Below are 22,916 nucleotides of genomic sequence, written 5' to 3' on the forward strand. Positions count from 1 at the left end.
CAATCGAAGGCTGGCCAGATGGCTCGTTTTAGCCTTCTGGCTCTCCAAGATATTAATATTTTAATGAACAGTACAGGGTCATATTTGCCTCCATCTCCAACTGAGGGCCATTGGGCTAGTTTTAGCCCTGTCACAAAAAGTCGTCTCCAACCGAGGGCCAAACATAATTTATTATTTAAATTTAAAAACTACAAAAACTTAAATTTAAAAAACTACAACTTAAATTTAAAAACTACAACTTGGTTAATGTAATTTAATGTTGTTTCATATTGTTTCATGTTGTTTCATGTTACTTAATTTAATTTAATGTTGTATAATGGCTTAGGAAGTTATAGGGAAAAAATAAAATTTAAAAGAAATATGAAACAAATTTTGTAAAATAGAAGTTACAGGAAAAAAATATGAAACAAATTTTGTAAAATAGAAGTTATAGAAAAAAAATAGAAGTTATTGGAAAAAATTTTGTGAAAAAAAAAAAAATTATTCAAAAATAACGGCTAGCTGACGTCAGCTAGCCGTTGTATTTAAATTTTTGACCTAGCATTCATGTCGGATATAACCAACATAAATATATTATATTGATGTCGGTTATATCCGACATGAATGTTCAAATTTCAGGCCCAACTCGGGGCTGGCTGGCTGGATTGGGCTAGCCGATTAGCCCTTTGGCCCTTTCAGATTCTGTGGGGCCCACGAGCCCTCTGGCCTAGCCCTCGGTTGAAGACAGTTTTCGGGCGTTTTTCAACCCTCTAGCCAGGCCCTCTAAACCCTTCGGTTGGAGATAGCCTTAGGTTTCAATTAGGATTGGTCTAATGATTTAGAAGGCCATGTACAAATTTACAATAGAGACCTTTTTTTATATCAAAATTGAAAAATCTAAAAAAAAAATATGCACATAAAATAGGAGTTAAAATCATGTTACATCTATGATTCAAAATTTAAATAAATAAAAGTCATTTAGAATTACGATATAGTTTTATTTATTTTCACTTATAAGTATGATTCTTAGATTTGAATTTGATGGATGACTATTTCGATACCAAATTATTATAAAGAATTCATTCTGTGACGACTAAGACCAAATCTGCAACTCAGTGTTATAAATTATATAGTTGTATTTAAGAAAGATAAATATACATACAAATTACAATGCATCATTTTTGCAAACTGAACTCCTCTGGAATCTAAATTATTCTTTTATTTAAGAAACTAAATAATAAAAAAAAACGGTTTGATTTTGTAGAATATAAGAAAAAGTGGAGGCCCACGTCATGTTGGATGGGAGAGGACTCATGTCTTTCCCCAATTGATGTGAAAGGAAACACCAAGACCACAATATTTACAGCCATAAAAGCCCTATTTAAACAGAATTATTGGAAGCCCCTTATTTTTGGAATTCCTGTGCCGTCGAACATGTAGCACCAGCTAGAAGCCAGCTCCGGTTTCAATGATATAGACGTGCTTTAGCATAAAAAAAAATAAAAAATCATTGGTTTTTGGTCACAGACAAGCTAAACCATATTCCAACAATTTAGGGTGAGTGACAAGCTGGTATAAGCACATCCTCTTTCTCTCTGTATGCTTTTTTTTCGATGGTACGTACGGTTTTGCCATGATTAGATTAAGATTAGATGCAGTGTCTCGGTTCTTAAAGGAGAGGCCAAGATGGGCAGTTCAACCCCTCATGACAACAACCAGTTGGCAAAAGCATTATATATGCAAAGTCGAGTACCTGTACATTATGCGCAACCGATTCTAGTCAAATTTGATGGTTTTGAGCTCCAGTTTTATGTTTTGTGTTTTTCATTCTACACGTAAAAACAGGACAACCTGGGCCATAACACATAGGCCTCTTTTGGTTGTAGTGGCAATATCAAGTCACGCACAACTGTCCTTTGTTTGCACAAACAATATAAGAGAAGGGTATAAGATAATTAATTAAGCTTTGAGGCTGAGTTGCCCCACCACCAATATCACTATAGTGTCTCCAAGGTGGAGGCTTTTATCATAAAAGAACTTTATGATAATAGGGGTGAATTCTCCTATGTATTAACTTTATATTATTTCATTTGTTTAAGAAAAAAAATCCTATTATTTTTTCATATGACCGATTTAGAATTCTAGTCTCCAACATAATATAAACAAAAAATTGAGTGCAAGAATAAGCATTTTTAATAAGTTCCGTATTGGTGTAGGTTAAGAATATAGCTATTTTAAATACAATAAAGTTAAAAGAAGGAAGTGATGTTTAAACAAACAATATTATCTACACTAAGGGAAAGGGGATGAGCTTAACCTCACAATGAGTTAGCAATAAAATGGTTCGAATTCACCTTTGGCGAGAATCAAACCTAAGACTTCTCAAGTGAAGAGGAATACCGCTAGACCGTAGTACTAGTGACAAAAGGAAGTGACGTTTGATCAAGAAAAATTATTGGAGAATTAGTAATTTATGGGTTGGTTGTTTTCCGTTGCATCAGTTGGTATCATAGCAAGAATTTACCTCATTTTAATGGCAAACGACCATAGGAGATACAACCTCCCATTAACGTCGATTATTGGAGGAAGGTTATTTAAGACACACAAATTTTAATCAGTGGCTGCTGTAGATAATATCTTGTTGAAGAGGGATGTTTTGGATGATTTTCCTGAAGCTAATCTCGTCAATATGATTTTGAGGGTATTGATATTAAGGACAGTCCTTATTTTATGGGAAGTTTACATGCTTAAAATTTAGTAATTAGATTGATGACAAAGAACATTTCTTTGATATCATGGAAGTCCCATAATAAAGTAATGGTAAAGATGACTACATCTAACCTATCAGGAAGTGCATGCATCTTCATAATGGAATGATCTACACAAATGTTAAAAGTTAAAGTATGGCAAAGGATGAATGAATCGTTATTTTCCTTCATGTCACTTTGTGTTCAATGATTTTGATGATCTGTAACATATAGATAAGAAAAAATAAGCTTTTGTTCTATATTGAGTTTTCACATCTGCTTTTAAATTGAAGAAAATTTTAGAACCTCTAAAGAAAATACTTGAGAAGCCGATTTCGAATTTCCCATTGAGAAAGAGATAGTCTTTTTTCTCGGTGAACAAGTAGTTATGAATATTTTGGATACTCTAGGGTTTCTATGATTTAGGGTTTTTATGGGTCGAGTTCATTCACCATATCAGCAATAAAACATCATAATTTTCTCTACTTTCCATTGAATTTGAATTCATGCTCCTGAATTGAACACGATTATCGATCCGTTTATGTATATTTTCCGCTGTCAACTACAAACCGTCTGATACGGACTAGAAACAAAGTCACAGAAAACAGTATCCCAACAAGATTTCCAGATGTCGACAAAAAGAAACAATTGCATGCAGATTGTGATGGATGGAATTGGATGATAATGAAAAATATCATCCCTAGCAGTTAGTCTACGGGTGCATGAATATGAATTGAATTAGGTCCTACTCATGAGGTCCAATCTGAATTGTCTGCAATATATTCATGTAATAAGATTTTTTTTTTTTCCATGTTTATCTCTTGCTGATGACAGGAATTAGGTTAGGAAGGAAAATTAATATCAGTCAATGTTTTAGTGCGTCCGTGAAGACCGTTGAGTGTTCACTGAAGCCTTGACTATTAAGCTCGCTAGGGTTAGGGTTTAGGGTCTGCATCACATTTTTGACTAAAGGTCTTTCCATGGGTACATCTCCTATCAACCATAAAATTTGAAACGTTTTGTTTTTGTGGTCGTAAAATGGGGTTTCTTGATGAATGAAAAATATTGAAAGTGAAAATAATTTAAATAATTTTTAATTTTTAATTTTCATTTTGTATGTATTTCCTTATACATTTCTAACACCAACTTTTCTCTCTCTCTTATTTAACATTTAAATAAGGGATCTATAGATCTTGGTCCTCTTCCCCACATAGGCATTAGTTGTAGTCCATCTTCAATTTACTTAGACATCTCCGAAGGAGTAGACAAAAAATTTCTTTAAAAGTGTTATTTGCTAACCTATTTGGCACTTTTATGTTACTTTAAATTTTTTTCACTCCAACACTCTTCAACTATCTCTACAAATTTTATCTTTCACTATAAAATGTTTAATCTTAACTTTAGGGAACTGTTATTGATAATCCAAAAATCTCACAAGTGTATTTTTTTTCTTCTAAATAGAAAGTTTGGAGTGCAAAATGAAAATTTTGGAGTGCCAATTGATAGAGAGTACATTGTAAGGCTAGGATGTTGCCACCTGTAGGAAGATTAGAAAGTTAGTTAAGTTGTTAGTTTGTTAAGAAGGCTGAGATGTGTATAAATACTGAAATATGTAATTGCTTAAAAGCTAAGGAAATATACATAGAAGATTACAGTTTTCTATTTCTCTCTCTAAAAACTCTCGACTCTCTCCCTTTTTCTCTATTTCTGTTTCTGTTGGTTAACATGGTATTAATCACCATGAAAGCTCACGCTTGACCTTCGATCCGAGTCTTCCGAAGCTCTGATTCTTCGTCTTCATCGATGTTCTTGTTTCTTGCTCGTGGTTCTTGATTGAATTCACTCCGTCTGCTCTGCAATCTAGGGTTTCTCTGCATCCCTAGGGTTCTGCAACTATGATACTGGCTGCGATTTTGTCTTGTACAATTCGTGCACTCCAGGTGTTTGGTGCTTGGTCTCAGAGACATTTTTGCCAAATTCAGAAGTCTTTAACTCGCAATACTGTAACAATGGTAACTGCTTCTCAATTACTGCTTCTTCAATCACCGATAACTGCATTGGTGTCATCGATTTCCACATATGTGAATGTTAAACTAGATGATTCAAACTATCTAAATTGGCATTTCCAAATGAAATTACTGCTTGAAAGTAATGGAATTCTAGGGTTTGTTGATGGATCTCATCCCTATCCTGGTCGATTTACCTCTCATTCTGGAGAATCTGATGTTAATTCGTCCAATTCATCTTCTTCCTCAGATAGTGATGAGTATTTGGTTTGGATGATGCATGATAAAGCCCTAATGCAATTACTCATTGCATCTTTGAGTCCTGTAACCATGTCATGTGCGATTGGGAGTACCAGTTCTAGGGATCTTTGGATTCGATTACAAGAGCAGTTTTCAACTGTCCCGAAGACTAGCATTTTTCAGATGAAATCGAATCTGCAAACAATTAAAAAGGGCTCTGATTCCATTACTCAGTACTTACAAAAGATAAAGGAAGCTAGAGATTATCTTTCTGCCACTGGGGTTTATTTTCTTGATGAGGATATTGTTATACTTACATTAAATGGTTTACCAACAAAGTACAATACATTTCGACCTGTGATAAGGGGGCGTGAAAATGTCATTTCTTTGAAGGAATTTCGGATCAATTACTTGCTGAAGACGCTATTCTCGAGTCCACTGTCAATGCACCATTTATGACAGCCATGATTGCTAATACTCCAACTCAGAGAAGACTTAATCAACCAAGTTTTGTATCTAGTGGATTCAAGCAATTCAATGCTAATAAGAACAAGGGAAATGGCAAGTTTAATCAATACACAATAAGCTTTTCACCCCGACAGTATATGTATACTCAAACACATGCCATTCAAACTCCAAGTCCTGGCATACTTAGACAATTTCCAAATACACAGCAGCTTATTCCATCTGCTCTACTTGAGAAGCCAAGTTGTCAAATTTATGGGCGATTCAATCATAATACATGGTTTTGTTTTTATAATGAGAAGGGTCCCAATTACATTGGTGCTGGAGCTCATTCTGCTTATTCCCCGACGCATTCATCTCTTCAGCAGGGGTATCAATACTTTCAGGTTTATGTCTATCCACAACAAAGGGTTCACTCATAGGTTCTTGGACAACAATCTCAATCATAGGCTCCATTATATGCTTACCATACTATGGTCTCACAATCAAATCATTCACATGCTTCTACATCTAATCCACAAGTGTGGCTCACTGATTTAGGTGCCACAAATCATATAACTACTGATCTCTCTAACTTATCTCTGGCATTTCCTTATCCCACTAATAAAGTCATCCAAACTACAAATGATGAAGGTTTGCATGTATCTCACATTGGTAGCACTGTCCTTAAACTTTCTATATATCCTATCAAATTAAACTACGTGTTATATGTTCCTAAATTAACACAGAATCTTCTCTCAGTACATAGGATCTGTTTGGACAATAACTGTTGGCTTATCTTTGATGCCTTCTGTTTTCGAATTCAGGACAAGGCCACAGGGAGGATCCCATATAAAGGGCTATGCAGTAATGGAATCTATCCAATCTCTCCCTTAGCCACTGTGTGTCCTGCAGCTTCTCAAAAGTACTGTATCTCATAAAGCTTTCATTGGTCAGCTTGTTAACTCTACTATCTGGCACAATAGATTAGGACATTTATCTAATTTTGTTGTGTCTCTAATGTTCCATAAATCTAATGTTGTTTTTTCGCAAAGAATCTAGGCATGTAATGTGTCAAAGTTGTTTAGAGGGCAAATTCTGCAAACTGCATTTTTCTTCCAATGTCAATAAATCTATAATTCCCTTTGAAATGGTGCACAGTGATCTTTGGAGTCCTGCACTTTGTAAATCTGTGGATGGATATAGGTACTATGTTGTCTTCATTGATGAATGTACCAAGTATTCTTGGATTTTCCCATTGGTTAATAAATCTGATCTTTGTGCCATTTTTGTTGGCTTTCATGCTTATGTTCTCACACAAATCTCTGCAAATATAAAATTTTTGCAAAGTGATGGTGGTGGTGAATATATTAGCAAAACTCTTAAGTCATTTTTTTTACAAAAAGGCATTTCCCATAAAAAAAATCTTGCCCTTACACTCCAGAACAAAATCGCATGGCTGAACGAAAGCACAGACAATTCGTTGAAACCACAATCACGTTGTTACAAACAGCCAAAATACCCTCACAATTTTGTTCTTTTGCATGTCAAACAGTTATCTATCTTATTAATAGGATGCCTACTCTCATATTGTCTAATAAGTCTCCCTTTGAAGCCTTACATAGTGTTGTCCCAGTACTTCATCCTTTATTAAGACCATATAACTCAACGAAACTTCAAGCCAAGACTACAAAGTGTGTCTTCTTGGGTTATGCATCCAAATACAAAGGGTACATTTGTTATGTTGTGTCTTAAAATAAATTCTTTGTTTCTAGACATGTGGTGTTTAGTGAGTATGAGTTTCCTTATACAAATGTATTGGCACAAACTCAACATAAATCTTTCTGTTCTGATAAGTTTGATGGTCTTTCTTCTTCTCCTATGGTTACACCCCAGAATATCGTCACCTTACCTTCTCCAGTTATTAACTCAAGTTCAGTTTCTCCCTCATTTTCTTCATTCAATACTCCAAGTCATTTTGAGTCATCATGAAGTTCACCATTTGTTGTAGTGTCTTTCTCTATATCCCCACATTCATCACTCTCACCTAATTCCCAAAGTTTATCTCAATCCATTATTGGTGTAGTTTCAAACACAGCTTCCATCCCTATGACACTTGACCATAATCCAGATACTTTACAAGTGGCTCCCTCTATACCACCATTTAACTTACATCCTATGCAAACTAAGAGTAAGAGTGGTATTATTAAGAAGAAGGTTTTCTTATCTCCGTTTGCGGCCTCCAATGATATTGATTTGCCTCTATGTGAACCATCATCATATAAATATGCTCTTAAGAGTTCAGTATGGTTTCAAGCAATGAAGGAGGAAATCAATGCTTTACATAATCAAGGGACATGGATTTAAGTCTCTTTACCAGCCAATAAGAACTTAGTAGGGTGTAAATGGATTTTCAAAATCAAAAGGCATTCAGATGGGTCAATAGCAAGGTATAAAACTCGATTGGTTGCCAAAGGCCTTAGTCAAGAACCTGGCCTCGATTACGGTGAAACTTTTAGCCCAGTTGTTAAACCCACCACAGAGAGGATTATGTAGCACTAGCTGCTCATTTCAATTGGTCACTCTGTCAACTCGATGTCAAGAATGCATTCCTTCATGGAATTTTGCAAGAGGAAGTGTACATGGCTCAGCCACCTGACTTTGAGGATCCCCAGAATCCATCTTTGGTGTGTAAATTGCATAAATCACTCTATGGATTGAGGCAGGCCCCAAAGGCATGGAATGATAGGTTCACTTCTTTTTTTGCCTCAGTTAGGATTTCATAACACTTACTCTGATTCATCATTATTTGTGAAAACTGCTGGTGCAAATATTGTGATATTGTTGCTTTATGTTGATGACATTATCATCATAGGCAGTGGTCCTACTGAGATACAACAAGTGATTAGTGACTTAACTTCTAAATTTGATATCAAAGACTTAGGTCCTCTTCACTTCTTTCTGGGCATTCAAATTTCCAAAACTACCAATAGTTTGTTTCTGTTACAACAAAAATATATGCAAGATTTGCTTGTTAAAACAGAAATGATTGAGTCAAAGCCCTGTGATACACCTTGTTTCCCATACAACAGATTACTCACGAATGATGGTGAGCCCTACTCCAATCCTACATTGTATAGAAGTGTAGTGGGAGCACTCTAATACCTCACGTTTACTAGGCCTGATATTGCTTTTTTTGTGTGCCAAGTATTGCTAGCTCATGCAAAATCCAATGGTCTCTCATTTCACTGCTGTCAAAAGGATTTTGAGGTAGTTGAAAGGTACGATGGATTTTGGCATCTCCTACTCTAAGGGAGATTTAACATTATATGTTTTTAGTAATGCTGATTGGGCGGATGATCCCAATGATCGATGATCTACAATCGGTTTAGCTGTGTTCTTAGGAAATAATCATATCTTATGGTCATCTAAAAAGCAACAAACAGTTTCACGTTCATCAACTAAGGCTGAATATCATGCTTTATCTTCCACAGCAACTGAACTGGATTGGATTCAACAGATCCTCACTTTCTTGCATGTTCCAATATCTGCAACTCCTGTGCTATTTTGTAACAATCTTTCTGCTATAGCCTTGTCTTTCAATCTAGTAAAACATCAACGGACAAAACACATTGAAATTGATGTGCACTTTGTTCGAGAAAGAGTAGCCAAAAAGAAGCTTCTGGTTCAATTTGTCTCATGCAAAGAACAATTTGCTGATATATTAACCAAAGGTCTCAGTGCTCCATTATTTCGCATTCATTGTACTAATCTCATGTTAGGATCCTTCAAACATGAGATTGCGGGGGGATGATAGAGATTACTTTGTAAGGCTAGGATGTTGCCACTTGTATGAACATTAGAAAGTTAGTTAAGTTGTTAGTTTGTTAAGAAGGCTGAGATATGTGTAAATACTGAAATATGTACTTGCTTAACTGCTAAGGAAATATACGCAGAAGATTACAGTTTTCTACTTCTCTCTCTAAAAACTCTTGACTCTCTCTCTCTCTCTCTCTATTTCTGTTTCTATTGGTTAACACCAATAACAATTCTCTAACTTTATCTTATATCATGAGGCCCAAATTTTATTTTAAACTCTTTACGAAATAAATAAAATACATTGTGGAACCCAGTTTGCTAATTTGAAGAATTAGCAACAGGTCAATTTCTACTTCTTTAATTGCTAATTAGTTGCTATCTTCCTTGGAGATGTGTTTTCCCTAAGTGGCATAGCAAATCTTACTTTACTACCCAATTACTACCTTCCTTAGATATGCTTTTAGAGATACGGTCCAATCTGTTTATTAGGTTGCCACATAGGATACATAGCTAGGTGGGTTTAATGTTTTGTTTAGTGATTTACTAACTACATTTTTATGCATTGTGTGTATATGGTTGACACAAGTTAGTAATGGCACAAATAAGGAAATAACAAGGCTTATCATTCATGTCCGACGTGTTAGAGTTTCACCGTGTTACAGAGAGGATGATGGACCAATTAAGATATTCATATTTGGAAAATATGTGAACAACAATTTTAACCGGTGTTCAAACCATTTTCTAATGAGGACGACATTGAAACAACAAGTTGGACGTCTAACAAAACAAAAAAAAACTAGTGATGATATGGATGAGGATCCTCTCCTGAACAAAGGATGAGGATCCTTCTGACAAAGCTCATCGGGCCATTAAAATTTTATCCAACAGCTACAATTATTATAACTTTTAGAGGGGCCCCCTGTTTATAGCCGTTGGATAAAATTTCAACAGCCCGATGGACTTGGTCAGGAGGATCCTCACCCTTTGCCCAGGAAATAATCCTAATCCTGATGATATTATATTAAGCAATGGAGCCAAAAACCAAAGATTAATGAAGGACATATCCACTTTTGACACTTACACCTTAATAATGCAAGAAAGAGAAAAACAAAGACATACCAAGATTAAAATTTGCGGCCCAGAAGAATACAACCAATGCTCACCTTAATAAGGTAACAAAAATGTTTCTCTTATTGTATTTTCTCTACCACATTTGTATGCTACTCTTACAAGGACTTCAGAAAATGTTTTCTCACTGTTAGGAAAAATCAATATGTGATAGAATGTTAATAGCCATAAATATAACGCTCGAAAGCATAGTTAGTAAATTCGCGTAGAATATGCATATTATACACGTACATACGTATTTTTCAAAAAAAAATTATGTTTTTCATACATGTTTTAATGATTCGTTTAACTGCATGTTGTTTTTAACTGCAAAGTATTATACATGTACTTACATAATTTTTACATTTGATTACACTTTATTTTAACCCATTTATAAAATTCACGTTTTCTATATGTATTTTTAACATATTATCGAAGAAATAAAAATATTTTAAATAAATTAAATATTAAAATTTTCAAAAGGCCAAAATTTTCAAATTTTAACAAAGTTGTCAAATAATACATGGACGTATTTTTAACGTACCATACCCGGTCCGTTCCTTATTTTTTGAACCATGCTTGAAAGCAACGGGATATTTAAGGGGCTAAATCTTAGACATATTGTCATTCATTAGACATATTGTCATTCCTAACACATTGTCATTCATTTTTTCTTCTTGAATGATTTCATTTAGATTCAGTCGTGCCCTCGTCTTTCTCTTTTAAGGGGTTAAATCTTTTGAACCTTAAAGTCTACCATGCTTAAGGCGTGCACCAGATGAACCATTCATTGCCACTTTATTTTGTCCAACAGAGACATCAATTCTTGCAGGTGCATTTGCAGCTGGTATATATGATTTTGTCACTTTTATAGCATCTTTAAATATATCTAGCATTTGATTGGCAATACTTTGAAGATGAACGATCATTTTCACTTCATTTTCACATTGAGTGTTACATGGATTAAAATGAGATAAGGTGGGAACAACTCATGTCAGCTCTTGCCGTTCTTCTGGAACGGTCTTTTCTTTCCCTAACAATGGGAAAACTCTCTCATTAAAGTGACAATCAGCAAAACGAGTTATAAACATATCACCTATCAAGGGTTCCAAATATATAATGATAAACGGTGAATCAAAACCCACATAAATTCACAGTCTGCGCTAAGGTCCATTCTTAGTGCGTTGTGGTGGTGCAATACGTACATAAACTGCACAACCAAAAACTCGTAAATGTGAAATGTTTGGCTGATGCCCAAACACGAATTATACTGAGAAGTATTAGTAGTTGGCTATAGGTCTCAATTGAACCAATGATGCAGCATGTAAGATGGCATGTCCCTATGCAGAAATTGGCAATTTTGTTTTCATGAGCAGAGTGTGAGCTCTTAATTGAAGTCGCTTGATAAATGACTCTGCTAGACCATTTTGAGTATGGACATAAGGAACACAGTGTTCAACATCAAGGCCCAATGGCATACAGTCATCATCAAAAGTTTGAGATGTAAATTCACCAGCGTTATCAAGTCGGATTGACTTAGGGCTGGTTTGGTATTGCTGTGCTTTGAAAAAAAACTGTTTCTACTGTGCTATGAGAATAAGTACTTGTGAAATAAAGTAGCAGAGTGTTTGGTAAACTTTTTTGTAAAAGTACATTTCAAAAAAAAAAAAAAAAAAAGCAGTATTATAGTGTTTGGTAAACTTTTATGTAAAACAGATGTGAAAAAAGCTGATTTTTCAAAGCTAGGTTTTGCATTTTTCTTGTTTTTGGCTTTTTTTTCACCCAAAACTGTGAAAAAAAACTGAAGCTGAATGTTTACCAAACACAAAAACAGCTCCCAACTTTTTTCAGAATCACCTCAGTACCAAACCAGGCCTTAATGGGGTAATCTGGGAACTGTGCTCGCAACTTAATTATCTAAGCAAGAAGTCTCGCAAAAACTACATTCCGAGTAGATAAGAGACAAACATGTAACCATCGGATAGATGCATCAACCAAAACCATAAAATATCGGAATAGTCCACAAGATGGTTGAATAGGCCCACAAATATTCCTTTGAATTCTTTGCAGAAATGATGGGGATTCAGCATCAACCTTTACCTATGATGGTATAATTACCAACTTACCTTGAGAAAAAGCCTTATAAGGGTTATCATTTGAGATAGCAATGTGTTTACTCAATAATCGATGTCTATTAGAGTTGGCAATGATTCTACGCATCATGGTAGATCTTGGGTGACCCAAACGGTCATGCCAAAGCATGTAAACTTTTGAATAAATGAACTTCTGGTTCATGACAGTATGTGATTCAACTGTCTTTATATATGTATAATATAATTCACTCGTTAAACCACGCAACTTCTCCAATATACTCTTTTGGGTATCATTGGAGGTAATGCATAGAAACTCAACATTTTCTGCACTTCTCGTTTCAATGTGGTATCCATTTAAACATGTCTTTGAAACTCAACAAATTTCAAGTAGATCGAGTAGCGTACAACGCATTCTGTATGGACAATATTGTTTCATTTGGTAACATAATATGGGCTTTCCCTGAGCCTTCAATTACATCTGATTGGCCTGATATTGTTGTTACCCTTACTTTTGTAAGCAACAATCTGGAGAAATACTTTCGATCTCGAAGTATTGTATGCGTGATTGCGTTGTCTGCAAGACAAATATCTTCGCCATTGCTATTGTTTTGAGAATGACCGTAGTGCTTATCCATACTTTCTGAGTAAGGGGATCACGGTTAAAAGCAATTTATAACAGGAAATTTAAATGCCACTTTTATTGAATTTGAAATGCTTGTTTTAAGCTACAAGTTCAGTACATCAAACATAAATGATTCAGTTGGACTGGTACACTTCATTCCCTCTTTCCACAATAAAGTTTAAGACATCTAGGTGGGTTGTGTTCAACTGTCCTAATAAGTCACACACTGGATAAGGTATATCCATTGGTTCAGCCTGGTTGAGAAAATTGGGCTCAACATCCTTCTCCTTGATAGATGCTTAATATAGATCCACCAGATGCTTTGGGGTACGACAAGTACGCGCCTAATTCTCATTGCCACCACACCTATGGCAGGTTCCTTCAGAGTTTCTGGGAGCATTATTCATATGAGCTTTGCCTTTGTGGGGATTTACATTTTTGAAGCTCGGGCCTGAATTATGCCTTAGAACCTGGTTATGAAACTGGACACCATGATTCCTGCCTTTCCCATTCCACCATCCTCGCATGTGGCCACGTCCTTATTTATGAGTATTGCCATCAGAGGATATGGCGTTCACTTCGAGGGAAGCAGCATTCACTTCTGAGAATGGTGCAGATCTAGTAGGTCAGGATTGATGATTTTTCATCAAGAGTTCATCATTTTGTTCAGCTACCAGGAGCACAGATATCAGCTGGTTGTATTCAATAAAACCTCACTCTCTATACTGCTGCTATAGGAGCACGTTTGAGGCATGAAAGGTGCTGAAGGTCTTTTCCAACATATCTTTCTCAGTTATGGTTTCCCCACAGAGTTTCATCTGGGAACTAATTCTGAACATCGCAGAATTGTACTTAGCCACTAAATTGAAATCCTGGATCCTTAGGTGAGTCCACTCATAATGAGTTCTTGGAAGAATCATCGTTTTCTGATGATTATATTTGTTTCTCAATGCCTTCCAAAGAGCTGACGGTTCTTCAACTATTAGGTATTCGCTCTTTAGTCCTTCATCAAGGTGGCGATGGATAAAAATTATGGTCTTCGCCCGATCTTGAGAAGATGCAATGTTCTCCTCCTTAATTGTTTCTCCAAGATTCCCTACCTCCAAATGGATCTTGGTATCCATTATTCATGTAAGGTAGTTCTTCCCAGTAATGTCCAAGGCAACAAAATCAAGTTTTGCCAAGTTCGCCATTTTCTTTTCTGAAAGAAAAATTGAGATGTGTAAGAACTTGTAATAATATGTATTCTGGAGGTATGTGTAGTGTTAGAACTTTTGGTTCTTATAAATTTTTTTTTCATTTTGATCCTCAGGCCAAAATGATAAGCACTTGAAACTTCTGGCTCAAGATTTACATGATGAATGAGGAGGACGATTGTACCGCACCATTCTCATTGAAATAACATAACATATGATGGACGATTATTCTGCAACACTCAAGTAGCAAGAAAATTTAAATATGCAAAGTAGGGTGGGTAATTATACCGTACCACCTCAAAATGCAATGAAATTAAACAGCATGTAAATTAAATATGCAGGGTAGGGTGAGCGATTATACCACTCCACCTAACATTTGCAGTAAAATTAGATCTGTAGTCCAAGATAGGCAATGATACCACACCATCTTGGATTGCAGTAGATTAAATTTGCAGTTCAAGATGGACGATTGTATCACACCATCTTGGATTGCAGTAAAATCAACATAAATAAACACTGGGTTAATAATCAAGAGCTACACCAAACAAGAAATCAAAGTTATATGTAACTGTTAGGTTGAGAACTAGAAGCAAGCATGGTGCAAACAGTTTTTTGCGAGGGTATGTTCAGCAGTTGAGGCAGAGAAAGAAGAAGAACAGTAAAATCCTTAGAGGAAACATTTTTTTTCTTTCAGCGAAGAGAAATGAGAAATGGTTAGAGAGTCGTGCTGATAACGTGTTATAAATAGGTAAAAGTTAGAGAGATAACATTTACTAGTAACATGAGCGAAAGAAGAAGTTATATGTAAAATTAGATCTGTAGTCCAAGATAGGCAATGATACCACACCATCTTGGATTGCAGTAGATTAAATTTGCAGTTCAAGATGGACGATTGTATCACACCATCTTGGATTGCAGTAAAATCAACATAAATAAACACTGGGTTAATAATCAAGAGCTACACCAAACAAGAAATCAAAGTTATATGTAACTGTTAGGTTGAGAACTAGAAGCAAGCATGGTGCAAACAGTTTTTTGCGAGGGTATGTCCAGCAGTTGAGGCAGAGAAAGAAGAAGAACAGTAAAATCCTTAGAGGAAACATTTTTTTTCTTTCAGCGAAGAGAAATGAGAAATGGTTAGAGAGTCGTGCTAATAACGTGTTATAAATAGGTAAAAGTTAGAGAGATAACATTTACTAGTAACATGAGCGAAGCAGGTGTAAAATATTACACTGTAACTATAACACAAGGAGACAACAAATAAAAGATGGAGGGATAGATAATGATGTCATTGATCTTTCCTTGTTCTCTGTGTATCTTGAAAGCATACAGAGTGCTCTATTTATAGAGCAACTTCAAACAAACGTATTAACTATACATTAAAATTTACAGCACACATCTTTTGACAATAAGATCCTCCTTCATTTCCCAAGTCAATATCACTTTGTGTGGGCATTGAAAAATCTACCAATGTTTTCAATATCACTGTGGGCATTCACTAACCCACCTGTATTTTCAACATTTTTTTTTTTTTTTGGGGTAAACATATAAAACCTGATTTTCACCGATGTGATTTGTGTTAATTCTGAACTTGAACCACAGCATCCTTCAAAAGTAGCAGATTTGCAGTTGTAGAGCCCTAGCCTGGGCCCGTTTACTAATTAGTGGGTTTTGGATGCGGGCTCTGTTTAAAACGGATCAAATTAACTAACCAAGATTGAATGGAAAGTCCAATCCATACTGGTTCGTTCGTTACTCTTCGTGTAGGAATTAGGAATAAAATTATATTTCTTGGATTCCAAGTCAAAATTTCTCATGGAAGGGGTTGACATTGATAAAAAGTCAGCTCCAATTTTAATCATGCAACTAATCTATCTTAGTCCTCTTTATGTACAATTAGAGAATTGCTTTGTCTTCCTTTATAAAGACCTCACTTAATTGAGAACTCGAAGCTGGGTCAAAGACTCAAAATAGACATAATATATCTATTATTCATTTTCCACAAGGATTTTACAAACTCGTTCAAATGCAGCTGGTCTTAACTATAGTGATTGGTAGTACTACGTGGTGGAGCCACATGGGTCATTGGTTGTCCATGATCCCAACAACTTCAAAATCTCTATGCATATATGAATGTGTATTTGTATTTAACCCCTATAAACAATTATGGAAAACTAAATCATAACTTCCGCCTTCTTTTAATTTTGTTTTCTTTTATCATCCGTGTCTTTGTTTTATTTCTTCTTGTATGTGACTCTATTCTATGGCCAAGTGCTCAATGAAAAGCCAAACCTTGGCAGCCTTCAACATTACTACATAGTTTACTACAGTTGCCCTCGACAAACCTCTATTGATCCTAGTAGTTATCGACATACGTTGGCATAAGTTTTTGACAAATATCGCAAGAATTGGCAAGTGCCCATCAGGTACTCAACAAAATAGTCCAATGAAACTTTTTCTGTCGAAATTATGGCCCCATAACTGACGTGAATGTGTGAAGGACACCTTAAGAAGTATCCCCGTCTCGCAAGAGCAGTAAGGGCCTAGATTCTTTCTGCATGCAAAATCCTACCAATTTCTCCTGTTCTTGTTTCCATATTTATTTTCATTTTGGTAGAAGCAAAAGAATTATTATTTGCCTCAACTTGCAATACTAAAGTCTATAACAGTATGAGACTTCTTAGTGTGATGATGATCACACGGTCACATGATGTTACTAATTTACATATTATAATATTGGTAGATGATAGTTAGCATACTCATAGTAGTGTGAATTGATACAATTAAATGTTAGCATCTCATAGTAGTGTGAATTGATACAATTAAATGAGATTTACATGTTATTGCTTTTTTTTCCCTTTCACTCTAATAAAGCAGCAGCCTCTTTCACAAGCAAGAAAGTGCTTATTTCCTACCAAATTAATCGGTGATATATATGCACAAGAACTAGGAACAAACTTCACAAAGAGCAGGAAAAGTTAGGTTTTTGAAATAAGTAATGGAAAACATGACGAGGAATTCCACCCTCTCATCACATTGCCTACGCAGCTCAAAACAGATGATATACACATGGGTGGTGCTATCCACACACCTATTTTACTTCTCTTACATTCTTTGTTAATTTTTATTATTTAATCTTTTTTCAATTCATTCAATCGATGACTAAAAATTATGAAAAATGTGTAAAATATGAAAAATGGTGTGTGGACAACACCACCGTATATACATACCACCTCAAATAATCAACTTTTGTTGTGTATTACTATTTCCCTACAATCACTTTTCAAATTGAAAATTATAAGTAGTTGATGCAGCAAGCCACTCTTTTTAGTTATAATATTATATATTTGCTTTGTTGCAAAGTATATTAAAACATGTTTCATTTGTTTGGATGCCAAATGTGCAACTTAATTAAATATATTAGTGTGTTCATTGGTTATTAACAGATATGAAATCTCTTCCACTTTCTCCACCCTTTCAACCTTTTTTTATTTTTTATGGTAATGATACTAACGACCGAAATGATGCACTATACAAAATAATAAATAATTCACACAAACGATTCACTAAGCGTTTTTTCTTTCAAACACGATTAACTTTGACTATACGTGCAATTATCTGCAAAGGCTACATGCAGGGGCAGAGCCAATTCAGGCAGCTAAACCTTCTGCACATTTGCATCACTATAGCAATGTAGATCTTTTCTAACATTTTGCCAAGTTTGTTCAGCTTTGACCCTTCTCGCCCTAGTAATTATTGAATTCCTTATTAACATTGTTTTGGCTTTTAGTGAAAGTAAGTCAGGAATGGTCCATATATACTAATTTTTGGAATGATAATTATCATTCTAATGCGTAGATATATTGAATTTATTATATTCTAATGTGTTATAAGAGCAGTTCTATTCCAAAAAAAATGCGCCAGCACCCATCGCATTAATTCACTTAGTGAATAGTGATAGACCTCAATAAACAGTAATAGGCCAGTTGCATCTCCATCCCTAAAACTAAATAGCCTAGTCAATTTTATTAAAATATTATTATTTTTTATTGTAAAATAATAATTTGACTTTTCTAACTCGGTTTCTCTCTTTCTCGCTTGGGTCAGTCTCTCGATCTCTTTCTCCCTTGTCCGACTGCTGCATCTGCATTGTACATGCCTCTACCTCAAGGTCAAGGTAAGAAACTGCACCTTCCTATTCGAATTGGGATTAGGGGTTGGGATTTCGAATTCAAAATCAAAGGTAAAGTTAAGGATTGTGATTTTGAAAGCTCAGAAATTGTGGGCAAAGAAGATTGTGAAAATCTGATTGAGGACGATCATAGACCAATTGTTTGGAACCCAGAAGAAAATTTAAAGAATTAAACTTTGATTTGATTTATTTCTTTACCGGCGGAAGGTTGAAGGTTGTGGGAAGAGCTCCGGCTAGTTTAAAATCAGGTGCTTGGTGGTGAACACCCCCACGGCCAACACCGTTGCGGCCGCCGAGCACAGGATTGCTCACGTCAGATGGCTCGGCTTTTGCATCTGTCGATTCTAGGCCGGTCTCTTGCCTGGTGTGGGCTGGGTGCTAGCCTATTAGGTTGGGTTGGAGCAAATTGAAGGGAAGCCAGTCTGTTTTTTATAGCCTGGGTGCTGGCCTAAGAGCTTCCCTTCAATTTGCTCCACCCCAACCTAATAGGCTAGCACCCAGCCCACACCAAGCAAGAGACCGGCCTAGAATCGACAGACCCAAAAGCCGGGCCATTTGACGTGAGCAATCATGTGCTTGGCGGCCGCAACGATGTTGGCCGTGGGGGCGTTCACCACCAAGCACCTGATTTTAAACTAGCCGGAGCTCTTCCCACAACCTTCAACTCCCGCCGGTAAAGAAATAAATCAAATCAAAGTTTAATTCTTTAAATTTTCTTCTGGGTTCCAGACAATTGGTCTATGATCATCCTCAATTAGATCTGCACAATCTCCTTTGCCCACAATTTCTGAGCTTTCAAAATCACAATCCTTAACTTTACCTTTGATTTTGAATTCGAAATCCCAACCCCTAATCCCAATTCGAATAGGAAGGTGCAGTTTATTACCTTGACCTTGAGGTAGAGGCATGTACAATGCAGATGCAGCAGTCGAACAAGGGAGAAAGAGACCGAGAGACTAAGCCAAGCAAGAAAGAGAAAGAAACAGAGGGAGCGAGAGAAACCGAGTTAGAAAAGTCAAATTATTATTTTACAATAAAAAATAATAATATTTTAATAAAATTGACTAGGCTATTTAGTTTTAGGGATGGAGATGCAACTGGCCTATTACTGTTTATTGAGATCTATCACTGTTCACTGAGTGAATTAATGCGCTAGGTGCTGGCGCATTTTTTTAGGGATGGAACTGCTCTTAGACACTAAAAAGAAAAATAATAGAGATACTGCACAATTAGAATGAATCAGAGATTATATATTAGTATTTAAGATATATATTGTTTATGGATGTGTATTTTTCTATTTTGATGAACAACAATGAGTTCAATTCTTTTAGCACTGCTCATTTTCAATTGCAAGTGGAAAGTTTTAGGTTTGACTCTCAATATGTGACTTAGTTAAATCTCTCACTTCATGTAAAATTGATCACCTATGACAATATTTCTGACTCTGCCACTAATTACATGTATTCTTTTTATTATTAAAAAAAAACACAATTATTTTAAATGTATAAATTTACATCTCGTCTCATATTTGTTGTTTCATCACTTGGGTGTCACGTGGGTTGCCAAATTTTATTTTACGCATGGCTGAAAGGCATGTCGACTGAAAGCTCAAAACTATTGGAGAGAAGAATCAGAATACTTTTGTATAAACATTGAGGGAACACAAGAAAGCCAAAAAGTGGGCGGGGGTTTTGTGAGAGACTAAGGTATATGTGGTCATAAATCAAACATAAAAAGTTAATAATCAAAATTAGAATAAAGGCAGCCAAAAGTGCTTTTGCTATGCAACTTGCAGAAAAGTTGCTTCTTTCAAAAAAGAAAGTGGGTAAATTTGTCACTTAATAGTTGAGTCCTGATTCTCATCGGATTTTTTTGTGGGGATTTTGAAGATATGTGAATCGTGTCCGTTTATTGTACATTGTACGGTTAGAAATTATTTTAAATATTTTTATTTAAAAATAAACATAAATAGTACTAGACAAAAATTAATCGCACGATGTACAATGAATGAACACGATTCACGGATTTCAAAAATCCGAAGAGAATCCTATTGGCTTAATACTTCAAATTTTTTTTTTGTAGGGATAACCCATTCTTTATAATTTGGTCATGTTGCCTCGAGTATTTTGTCTAGTGGGTGGGACCAAAATAAGGTGTGCAAGGCAATATGGTGGGCACTAGGCTTTTCATAAGGTTTTTGCATAAAGCAAACAATAATTTTAGTGCCAGCAATTAGCAACAGCAAGCAACTAAACAAAGGGTCCAATTCAAACAGAGATTTTTTAATGTGTCCAGAATACGGGTACATATATTATATATAGTAATTTTTTTTTAAAGTTTCCTCTCACTTATATAATAACATACAACATATATGCTCGTTTTCTAGATACTATGAAAAATCTCTCCAATTCAAGGAATGGGAATAGAAATGGGAATAGGGATAGGAATAAGAATACGGATTGTGCTATTCTTGTCCAATGCTTAACTGCCTAATGGATGTTGTTTGGGATTTACCTCCTAGATAAAACATGGGGGGAAATCTTTTAGTTCCAATGAAAAAAATGGCACGTGATACATACAATGATTATCCAAAAAATTACTTGATCTTAGTCAAGCACAAAGTTGGTGGTAAATAATCCTAACTTCTGCAATGAGGACAGCTCCATACAGATGTAATCTACATGGAGCTTGGTGGAATGACTGCTCATCCACAACCCTAGTCAACTAAGACAAGACAGTTCTCAGTTTCAAGACCTATCCTTCAGTTTCAACCGAAATCAGCAAGTGCACACTTGGATATTAAGATCAAACGCGTGGAGGACTATTTATGTTAAAGACCTCTCGTCATTGGAGAGTTTTCAACCATAACATTGTTACTTCAACATTGGTCTTATTACCGGAGAATTTTCAACTATAACGCTACATCTTAGAAATTGGTCCATTAGAATCTTACTTTCTGTCCATTTAACTAAACGGTCAAAGAATCCTTATCCTTATGACAATGTTTACTAATCAAGAACTAGGGTCAGGAGGAATCATATTAATTGGAAATTGGGATCAGCAGAAACCAATCGAAGTGAGACATTACTCCATTCCACTTATGTAAACGCATCCTTATTGTCATTACCGAGTACTACGTGGGTGATTAACTGTTTCATATGCTCGATGATATCCAAGCACAGGTGACTTATACAGTCAAGATCATTCCATCCACATTGCAAATTGACTAGGAAGAAGATCCTTTTTGTCATGAAAGTGCTTTCACGCATAAACAAAAGTCAGGATGTTATTTTTCTCAAAGAATCCAAAGCCCCCATATGTTAAGGTCCAACTAAAAATTAAGTAATGCAGAAATTGACATAAAGATTGATTAGTTATAACATTATGGCTTAGATGTCCCATGAAATACCATAGGAATAGGATTAGGGTGACTTTTTGAAGTTTTGCTTTATATGGCACAGTACACCTGAAGAATCATTAAACCATGATTCCTCTTGTTGATTACAATTGGCAGTCAACCAAAATCCAAGGCTACCAGATATCACTGACAATTGGCTTGCTTTTGAGGGAGGGAGAGGGAATTTGAACGGTTTTTAATTTATTTTGTTGTACGGCTCTTTGTAGAGAATTATTTCACAAAATCAGAATTTCTGTTGAATTATTTGAGTTTTGAACATAAGATTTTTAAGTGCATAATAAACGCTCTTAATTACTTCAACTATAAGTTTATTACATTCCACAAGAACGTTTTTGAGAGAAATTACTATATTCATTAAACATACAATCAGATAAGGGGAAATGTGCATATGCGGCCGAGGGGTTAAACCACCATATGTGACCCCTCGCAATTTTTTTTCCTTTTAAACACTTATTATGTTAATCTTGCCTTTGTTTTTTCTATTAACTCTCACGCTAAATTCCTTTTGAGTTGTGCATTTTTCTAATATGAATGAGTATTTTGATTCCTCTCACTTGAATTAGTGGCTCTTGGTCTTAGCTTACGGTCAAGATTCGATCCAGTTAAGGGGCAGTCAGATGCATTATATAAAATCCTTTTTTACCGAAACGAGTAAGGGGTGAAGAGATCCAATTATATTTTTGTCACTTGAAGTAATCCACTGGACTCGAGCATCCATGACATGGATTGGGTAAAACCAAGCATAGTTCTTTTTTCTTGCATTAAATTATTTTAGTATCAACGTGACAAGAGAGGATACTAACATTTCGTGATAAAGAGATAGTAATGAAGTTAATACTGTGATAGTTTTAAAGCACATAAACAGATTTATGCATGCATTTATACAAGCAGTGGTGGATATGTATTGATACCAAGGTGGTTCCAGGACCACTGAGTTCAGGAAATATACATGTAAAGATCTTTTGAGGACATTCCGAATGTTTGGTATGGATCTCTTTTGAGCCTTTCAAGTGTTTGATGTAATGTCTGCTAAGTATATCTCGATAAGTTGCA

Source organism: the organism of the source record quoted next, unplaced genomic scaffold (assembly GCF_019419815.1).
Source record: "Pyrus x bretschneideri cultivar Hongxiangsu unplaced genomic scaffold, Pyrus_bretschneideri_v1 Contig2, whole genome shotgun sequence".
NCBI classification, from domain to species: domain Eukaryota; kingdom Viridiplantae; phylum Streptophyta; class Magnoliopsida; order Rosales; family Rosaceae; genus Pyrus; species Pyrus x bretschneideri.